Source organism: Malus domestica, chromosome 09, assembly GCF_042453785.1.
Source record: "Malus domestica chromosome 09, GDT2T_hap1".
NCBI classification, from domain to species: Eukaryota; Viridiplantae; Streptophyta; class Magnoliopsida; order Rosales; family Rosaceae; genus Malus; species Malus domestica.
Genome location: NC_091669.1, coordinates 32,857,925 through 32,868,128, shown reverse-complemented (window position 1 = coordinate 32,868,128; position 10,204 = coordinate 32,857,925). Strand labels below are relative to the sequence as shown.

At 43.4% G+C, this 10,204-nt stretch overlaps 1 long non-coding RNA gene and 1 pseudogene across 1 annotated transcript; both read right to left on the bottom strand.

Moving 5' to 3' along the window:
- Positions 1-5,492: 5,492 nt before the first annotated feature.
- On the bottom strand, positions 5,493-5,885 carry LOC139188260 (uncharacterized). The gene is made up of 2 exons (XR_011571591.1): positions 5,761-5,885; positions 5,493-5,683 (listed from the first exon to the last, which is right to left on the bottom strand). It is a non-coding gene; the product is annotated as an uncharacterized lncRNA (long non-coding RNA).
- Positions 5,886-6,255: 370 nt separating this feature from the next.
- Positions 6,256-7,855, bottom strand: LOC114827162 (U-box domain-containing protein 21-like; annotated as a pseudogene).
- Between the last annotated feature and the right edge of the window lie 2,349 nt (positions 7,856-10,204).

The window sequence follows — 10,204 nt, the reverse complement described above, 5'->3', positions numbered from 1 at the left end:
CTAAGAAGAGAGTGGATGAGCTTCTCTATTTCTCCGGAAGACTTGCTTGCTTTTACTTTTAAGGCTTCCATTGGTGAAGTAGTTGGAGAAGTTAGTGCCCAGACTGGGGCAGCCGGGGGTGAAGCGCCGGATGATGCCGCTGCTAAGAGCGTTACGGCTGTTGAAGGTGTGGCGACCGAGTAGTCGTGGAATGTCCAAGCTGCTGTAGTGTAGTATTTTAGGTAGCCTTTAGGATTTTCTTTGTTTTTCCTTGTAGATTTTGTTTTGCTTGAACTCCTTCAACCTTTGCTAGTTGTTTATAAACATGTTTTCCTTCGTTTTTCTTCATCTTCACTTCTTTTGTTCATGCCCTAACCTTTAGACTTGATAGACCAGTGGCAGGCATGCTACTTTTTTATAAGCAGACAAACTCGCATAGCCTATGCAGCCGTAGGTGTTGGTGTAGAACTTTGCAAAGTTGTTAGCCATATGGTTGGCAGCCGGATGCCTTACTTACAGAAGCAGACAAGTCCGCATAACCACTAGGTTGTTAACTTTGACTTTCTTCAATTCCGTAGGTTGCGTAGCAAGTATCACAACACTTTAGGACTTGGTGTAGGTTGTTCCGCGCTTGGCAGAGGTGAAGCTTATCGACTACGTAGCATGTCGGCAGTGGATAAAACTTCGTATATGCTCGCTAGCTTGTCTAACCTTTCACAAGAATGTGCGGTTGTATAAGTCTAGTGCGGCTTCACTGCTCGAAGGGCAAGCCGTAGGCAGTCTTCCGGAATCCGTAGGCTACCTTAGTGCACTCGGTAGCAGCTTTAGGATTCCAGGGCAGCCGTCCATCGGATGTACTGCGTAATGTGCCCTCTCCGTCTCTAGGGCCCGGTTCCCCACGGATTAGGCCAAGAGACCCAAAATCCTTCAGTTAGCTAAACCTTGAAAAAGACCATTGCGGCTACTTCTAGGAATCCCGGCGCAAGCCATCGTGCATCTAGTTATACTAGGGCAGCCAGGCTCATCCACGTCTGGATATTCGGAGTGTAAAGTTTATCCTCCCGTCTTGGAGAGCTGACCCATATGGGTGTCGGAGAATTGGTTTACCCTCTCGCACTGGAGAGCATGGTTGGTCCCTCGGGGGGCGCAATTCCTGCGATAAGTCCCTAAGAAGGGTGCAGTCTTCTTTTAAAGTGCAAGAGTGATTAGTTGTTGTAAGCATGCAGCCAAGCCAAGTTGTGATTACTTCTAAATTCCTCATTGAAAAACGAGTGAAACGAACGAGAACTTTAGCTGTAAGGTAGGAACTGCATAACAACTGGATAGTCCTCAGCTTGTGAGGTGGTGCCCGTCGAGCTTATTGAGTCTTCGGGTTTTGATGTAGCGGGAGGTCACACATGGTACTTCTTCAGATTGTAGGCCATCCATTTTTTTTTCAATCTTTTTGCCGCTTCATGGTGGTGAGGGTGTAATTACTCTTGCCCCCTACTCTGCTGATCTTGTACGGACCTTCCCAGATGGGATCCATCTTTTTGGAGCCTTCTCTGCCGGCAGTGATGAAGGCTTTTCTGCGCCGTCGACATGCAAATGCCAGAAGTCTCCATCGGGTGGAGTAGGCGCAGCTAGAGTGTGCTAGGCTACTTCTGAGGCATCGTTGGGCCGCTCTGTTGCGTCACCTAGGCTCGGCGTGAAGGCGCAGTAGGGAGCTGTGGAGATGGGGCCATGTCATACGCAACAGGAGATGCTCAACTGCCGGTATTGGGCCACTCTAGAGTTGAATCATTGAGCAAGGGTCGGCTAGGGCCGTGTGATGCGCAGCAAGAAATGGTACTCAACTGCCGTTACATGTTGCTCCTATGTAGAATCTTTCAGGGTGACGAGGACAAAACTTGCTTTCAAGTGTGTCTTTCCAGTGTTACGTTCGTTAGAAAACTTTACATCCGCCAGGGTCTACGCCTTTATCGTCGCGCGTCTGGATTGGGCAGAATAGTACGTCATTAAGATGATTGCATGCGTTTGAAAGTAAAATTTGTGTTTCTAGGTTGCAACAACTATCGCCAAAGTTAACTTTTGAATTTTTAATAACATCGATGAGAGCTTTTGAACTGTAGAATATAGGTAACTGTGGAATACAGGTAGTCGGGCCCCCATCTCTTCTCGCATGATGGTAGAGCTTATTGCTACTTTAGATAACGTCAAACATGTGAATAAGTCCTCCGCTACTTCTAGGGAGGTGATGTCGGGTACTTCTTCAAGTCCTTGAATGTGCATTGGCGAGCCTCATCCCAAAGTGCATACTTCTCTGCCAAAGCAAAAGAGTCTGCCAGAGTTAGATCTTCTTTCATGATCAATTTTCTGAATAGCGGGTGGTCTGCTGGAAGTCCTTTTTGGAAGGCTGCTCTAGCTATCGAGTCGTTGCATCCGACTATTTTTGCCTTCTCTACTTTGAACATCCTCACATAGTCGCGAAGCGACTCCTTTGGGTTCTTCTTGACGTTGAACAAATGATCAGACTTCTTTTTGATTGAGCGATAGGATGAATATTCTTTGGTGAAAACCAAAGAAAGTTCGTAGAAATCCCGGATGGATTGTGGCGGCAGGGTGTAGAACCAATCTTGCGCCTCGCCTTGTAGAGTGGTGGCGAATATCTTGCACATGAGCTCATCGTTGTTTCGATAAAGGATCATTGTGCTTCGGTAGCGCTTTAAGTGTCTCTCCGGGTCTTTATCCCCTTTGAAAGATGTGAAATGTGGCATGCTGAACTCTCGTGGAGGCTCTGCCTGCTCGATCTCGTCCGTGAAGGGTGACCTGCTTATGTTGGTCATGTTCCGTCGTAGTGCCTCGTTGGTGACCTCGTTGCGTTGGAAATCATGCAATCGCTTGGTCAAGAGTCTCTCTACTTCTTCCTGAATTTGCCTTTGTTGGGGTAGTGCAGCTCTCGGCTGCCCCCAGCCATGACTTGCTGGTCTAGGCTGCTCTTCCATGTGTTTGGCTCGTCTATGCCACAGATGCAGTGCATATGGTGCATTCCTAGCAGGCGAGCAAGTTCTTCGCAGGCTGCTGGTTGAACTTGAGCTGGATTGAGTGACTGCTTCTCTCCGTCCGTCGTGCTGCCTACTCTGATGTGAGGTGGATGATGCTCCTTGTGGGCTTAGCCGCGAATGAACACTTTGTCTGGAAGGTTGCTCATGTTGACTATCGGAGTGTGACCCCAACCGTGAATGTATGCTCATCCGTGGGCCTAGTCGAGAGTACACGCTCCTCCGCGCGCTAAGACGGGAGTATACGCTATCTCGGGGGCCCAATCGGGAATGTACACTGCCTGAACGTTCAGCTCGTGGCTGGTCGAATGGCTGCTTGCTGGGATGCTGCTGGAAAAGTTCGTCTGCCCTTGTCCTACTTCGGGATACCTCATCCGGGGCACGTTGGATCCCGATGCGTTGCAAAAGTTGATTCACCAAAGTTGTCTGTTGTGCAAGGGTGCTCGTCAACTCTATGACTTGTCGAGACAAGTGTTGTTCGCCATTTGGATTGGAAGAGCTTGGAAGGAATGCGCCTCCTTGAGCAGTGGAAGGGTGGTAGACTCCGGGCGCGAGATTTGAGTTGGGAAATGTCAAATCCGCGAAAAAATGTGGTGAGAATGCCCCCGGCTCGATGGTAGGTCCAGATGGTTGAGATAGTTTTGGGCCGACTTGGGCTGCTTGGAAAGCCACGGGAGCAGTGTGGGCCTTGAGAGTGGGCTGCTCGTCGGGAGTGGGCTGCTCGTTGGGAGCAGGCTGGGTCACGAGAGCAGGCTGCTTGGCAGGAGCATGTTGCTTGGCGGGAGCAGGCTGGGCCACGGAAGCAGGCTGCTTGGCAGGAGCAGGTTGCTTGGCGGGAGCAGGCTGGGCCACGGAAGTAGGCTGCTTGGCAGGAGCAGGCTGGGCCACGGGAGTGGGTTGCTCGACGGGAGCAGGCTGGATCACGGGAGCAGGCTGCTCAATGCGCGGTGCATGTGAATGTGAGGCTTGGGCTTGGGTCCACGTGAACTTGGATGGCACGGCTTGGATCGTGGTCTTGGTACCGTGAGCCTTGGATGGCACGGCTCGGGCCGTGGTGAAGGCTCCATGGACCTCGCCACGAGTGGCTACCGAAGTAGCCATCGTGGTGGTTCCCATGGTGGCCGTGGTGAAGGCATCATGGACCTCGCCGTGGGTGGCTACCGAGGTAGCCACCACGGTGGTTCCCATGGTGGAAGCTCGTGGTGATGATGCCGCTCCCCTTATTGTCGCATTTTGCCTTACGGATCTCCGGGTCGTGGTGAAGGCTCCATGGACCTCGCCACGAGTGGCTACCGAAGTAGCCACCGCGGTGGTTCCCATGGTGGCCGTGGTGAAGGCACCATGGACCTCGCCGCGGGTAGCTACCGAAGTAGCCACCACGGTGGTTCCTATGGTGGAAGCTCGTGATGATGATGCCGCTCCCCTTATTGTCGCATTTAGCCTCACGGATCTCCGCAATCCCATTTCTTGAACATTAGAATTTTCACTTGTGGAATTTTCTAAATTTCTAGCCATTATATTTTGCTTATACGTTTTATCAAAGAACCTTTGCAAGTAAAAAATTCTAATAATAAGAACGTATGAAAAATATTCAAATGGACTAGAAAATAAAGAAAAAACCTTTTTTGTGCGAGAGTCTTCTACGAGTATGGATTTCAACTCTCAATGAAAGCACCAATTTGTGGATGCAAATTTCTTCCTCCTCGATCTTGGACGATTTTGCACCTACAAAACAATTAACACCTTAGGTTAAGGCCAAGAGCCTCACGCGCCCACGATGAATGGGGGGGGCTTTGGCCGAAGAACCTCCGATGCCAAAGTTAGAATTTAGAGAGAAAGAGTGTTTAGAGAATTTTGGGATTTTTGCCAAAGTGTTGGAATTAGCTTTTTGGTGAGAATGGGAGTATATTTATAGGGATAGGAGGTGGCTAGGGTTTTTAGGTTTAATTAGCCAATTTATTTGGCTATTAAACATAAAATGAATGTTTTGGTGGTTTTTTGTATAATTGGCTAAAAAAGGAAGAAATGGTGGGAAAAGGTAGAAAAAAGGTAATGGATTAGGTTTTTCAATGGGATAGCCGGCCCTCTTGTGTTTTTAGGTTTGAGTGGATGTTTCAAATTGACAATTAAGGGATTGATTAGGTAATTAATCCCTTAATTAGTCAATTATTATGATTTTATGAAATATGAAAGGAATAAGTATATTATTTAGCTAATTGATTAGCTAAATAATGAAATGGGAAATATATGAATAAATTAGGTTTTAAGTTGATACCTATTTTGGGCACTTTTGACTTGGTTGAAAAAATGATTCTCTACTGCTCGCGTGTAGGAAACCCGGTATGCCTCGAGGGTATTTTTGTCCTCTTTTGTCCAAAAGTCCACGTGTCGCCTAATGAATATTTTTTGCTCCACACCCGACATGGGCCACACTGTGAATGTCTTATAGATTACGGTGGAGCTTTGGAAACCAACTGATCAAAGTTCTGAAGATATATATGGTATAGACCTTGAAATGTCGTTGCCGCAAGCACTTAAGAAGTGGCAGGCTTTTGAAAGTAGAAGCAATTTGGAATCCTCTTCTTCATCGCTTTTTCCCAGCTTGGATAACACTCAGACGAGCATCCCTACACGCCCTTATGGATTTGCTGAGTCTTTCACATCTGCAGATGAGAGATAATGATTAACTATCAATTATTGTAAGGATTGGTTTGGCATGTTTATTTTGGTTGATTCTTACCTTGCAGGTTTCTGTGTACAATTTGTTCAAACTTTCATGCTTTATCCTTCCCCCCTCGCTCTGATGTTATCGGATGTTATCCGTTGTTTTAGAGGTTTTGTGAATGAAATGGGAAGAGGTTCTTCACTCTCAAGAATGAATGTCTCAGTTCTTTTTATTCTGAGTGATATTTTAATAGAATGAGGATCCTTTTTGTGAGGATCCAAGAGATCTTTTAATCGTGTCCATTCATCGTATATCGTACGGTCAGAAATTATTTTATATTTTATTTAAAATTAAACACAAATAGTACCTAATGAAAATTGACAGCATGATTTACGATGAACGGACACGATTAAAGGATCTCCTGGATCCTCACAAAGAGGATCCCCATTCATTTTTATATACCTTTTATTACAATTTACAGGTGAAAGGATTCAAACTTGCATGCAGATAAGGAGCAACTGCTTTAGTCAATTTGACTACATTAATTAGATCCAAAAACAATACACAACATAGAATGAATGTTTGTTCCAGGTTTCTTGTATATAATTGAATAATTGAATGGTATTTTGCTTTACAAATCTCTATTTGTACAAAAAGAATTTCGAACACAATATAATATAAAGAACAAAAAATGTAATTTCTTCTCTCCAACTCAAAGATGGCCTAGTTGAAATTCATGGATGAATCCACACAGTCCAATTTACTAATGTGCAGATTGAACAATTTCAGCAGATCAGTAACCTTGCCCTTTATTCCATCATAAACCCCGACCTGCAAGAGCACCAAGAGCTTCTAAAATGCGCCCACTTGAAGCGTCTCAATCAGAAAGCTTTCCTGGGTTTCAATTGTGCATAGCTTCTAGATTATAGACACCGAAAACTCCGTCCCCAACTCCGAAATCCTCAAAATCTTCTTCACCAAAAGAGGCATTGTGAAAGCATTCTCGAGGGCCTTTTCTCTCCCTTGTTTGCAATTACAGAGACCATCCAAAACCCCCAAAGATGTCTCCGAAACGTTTTTCTTTGCGTCAACAAGAGTTTCTAGTAGCAAAGAAACCAAACCCAATTCCACAAATCTTGATCTGTATTTATCACTAGTTTCTGCAGATGACAATGATGAAATCATGAAAAGAACACAAGCCAGAACGGCCTTAGTCGCTTGAGGACAAATAGGCTCTCCAATGATCCCAAAAATCGCTTCAATGCCTCATTCAATCTCCTCGAAAGCATCCACATTTTTTTGATCCAGAGAAAACAACTTTCTAAGTACCAAAACCGCGTTTTGCCGTGCTGTTAAATCTTTGCCCTCTAGAAACGACTGAAAGATCGTAAACGCATTGAAGATCCAAGCTTCGATTAGTCTTCTTCATTCAATGGAAACATCCACGGCAGCACTGTTAAAATTTCCACCAATATCTCAACATATTCGTCCGCTGAACTGCTGGTAAAGGACTTGAACACAGCTGATAAGCAGCCGCCAATTCCGTTTTCCGCCATGCACTTCTTGTTCCGCTCGCTTTCCTTACCCCACTCTTTAATCTTCCCCACCAGTTCTCGACACTTCTTCTCATTCAAATGCCGTGCTGCTCCCATGATTCTCTCACGAATCCTCGACACCTCGTATGGAATCACAGGGATCCGTGGCGTTGGAATTCGCTCGATGCCATAAGACTTATTCTCCACGCACCAATCTTGGATCATCCGACATAGTGCATGGTTCAGAATCTGGTCAAAACTTATGAGCTCTTGATTAGTCACCGGACACGTATTGTTGCCAGTCTCGATCCACTTCTCGATGCTTAACCTGTCGTACGTGATTCCCGTCGAAAGTGTCACCGGATCTTTCATCAAGTCGAGGGAAATCAGGAACCATAAATGCTTCGGAATCGCGATCTCCCCCACGTCCATGTCCAAATTACAAAATTGTTTCTTGTTTTCGACCTTACAGCCGGCCTTCTTTCTTCTCCAAGAAATGTTGCTTCGAATTAATGGAAAAATCACAAATTTATGAGAATTTGCTTTGAGTATTTGTGTTGTTTTGGTTGTGAGGAATGTGGGAATTTGATGGGCTTATATATTTGTATACGCATACGCGGGGTCAAAACTCAAAGGCGAAGCGGGACTATTATTATAATGTTGCGAAATTGAATGTTGACTGTTGAATCGAATGATTAAAAATTGTATAAAGGAGACAGGTAGGGGTGTGGATTGGGTGGTAGGAATGGGGTGTGGGTCCAGTCTCTATTTTTATAGTTTGTATTTAGGTCGGCAGAAGATTGACCAGCTGTTTTGAGCTCTGCTGGTGCTGGGATTTTGGTCAAATGTCAATTAGTTGGTGCTTGGACTTGGACCCAAACTCTACAGTTGATCACAGCGTGTTCAGTGTTTTTCTCATGGATCCACTTAATTTTTTTAAAATTTTTTAGTTGTTCGTAAACACACAAATGAGAAATCATACTTATTTTTTTCAATTTTTTTGCTGTTAATAAACATGTGAATGGAAATGATATCTCGTAACAACTCGTCCCTAATTTTATAATTTTATTAATTTGAAAAAGGTGAATTGGCGAATATGCTCTGTACGAGGATGTTGACTTTCGTTGACAAACATATAGTGAGACATACGAAACATTCTTTTAGCGTATCCTTATAGTACTCATCGCTACAAACACGTAGGTGCAAATGGAATCAAATTTGGAGTTACGATGGAGATTCTACGGACTTACAAAGTCCAAGGGCATTTTAGTAAATTCATAATTTCATATATTTTCTATTATATATCATATTTTTATTTATTTTACTTTAAAATTTTATTTGGTGGGACCCACACCCCACTTCCTTCTCTTTCTTCCACGTGGCAGTTCCTCCTCTACATTTTTGGGACTCTCTTATAGGGGTGGGCACGGTTCGGTTTGATATGGTTTTGAGTGAAACCAAAACCAAAATCGCAAGTTTTTGTACTTTGGTTTGGTTCGGTTTTAAACGGTTTTGGTTTGGTTTCATTATTTGAAAAAGCTAATATGGTTATTTAGTTGTATCTCATTTCATTCAATTCAACAAAAAAGTTTTGGTGTTTAAGCTTTTGACATTAAAAACAAGTCCTTCGATAGCCCAAATGCAGCAATATTTATTGTAGTCAGCAACCAAGCATGCAATACACACTCAATCTTAAGTTCAAGAGAGTTCACATCATGATGTAGGGATTTAAATCAACATGTAGCCCTCAGTATTGCACATTTCCTTAATCATGGGGGCGGATTCAATTCGTGTAGGTGTGTGTAATTGTGTATACTAGGCATAAACCTATCTAGTATCTACCCATTATTTGCATGTTATATAAAAATTGGAAGAAAATGAAATTGCAAGGCATGACCATTCCAGTAAGCAACAAGCCTAATTAATACTTAATACTTAATTTGCTAAATTTAATACTTAAACATAATAAGAAGTGGATTATATTGACTAATTCAGGAACATATATGACATTTTGTCCTTTTTTTTTACAGAACTCGTGAACTTGAATCATATTCAATTTTACTCTGATTTATCAGGTTCATACGTACGAATAATTTATTTACCAATCAACAACATTCTGACATTCTAATGTTCATGAACGAAGAAAATTCAAAGACTAACCAACGAAATACCAAATCCCTTTTTTTATTCAAAACCCAACCTTGAACTCTAGAGGCTAGGAGCTGGAATGAAGGGGAGGCCGAGAGAGAGAGAGAGAGAGTTATAAGCTTAGATGAATAAAGTTGAGCAGTACAGACTAAAAGAAAGAAAAGATAGAGATTATGTGGAAATATTATGATGAGGTTAAGTCCATAGTAAATGTATGGACTCAATGAAATAACCAATTAGAATTTAACATTTAATAAAGTTATTCGGTTTCGGTTTCGGTTTCGGTGCGGTTTTCAAAAACCAAAACCGAAACTAAACCGTTTCCTACTTTGCGGTTCCGTTTCAAAACCGAAACAGTTTCAAAACCACAAAACCAAACTGTTCGGTGCAATTCGATTTGGTTTGTGTTTTGGTTTTGGTTTTCAGTTCCAAGTGCCCACCCCTAGTTTCTCAAACCCTTCCTGTTTATCTCGAGAGATTTTTCAGTGTGACTGGTACACGAGATGGTACATCACTTGTCACTAAACAAATGGTGGGATATGTGTGCTAAAAAGTTAATAACTTAAAAAATAAAATTTCCCACCATTACTATTAAAACACGTAGTGTACCACTTGTGTTCCCATCACAACTAAAAATTTCTCATTTATCTCACTTGATCTCTTTTCTCTCTCACCTCACTTCAGCTTTCATCTCAAAACTTTCTCGCCCTCTATGTAAACAAAAGCAACGAGCACCACCAACACTTGTCGTCTTCTCGGGCGAACTCCACAAGAACTACTAAACCACACAAGACCATCCATATCTGTCTCTCTTAGTCTCTTGTCATGCATCTCTC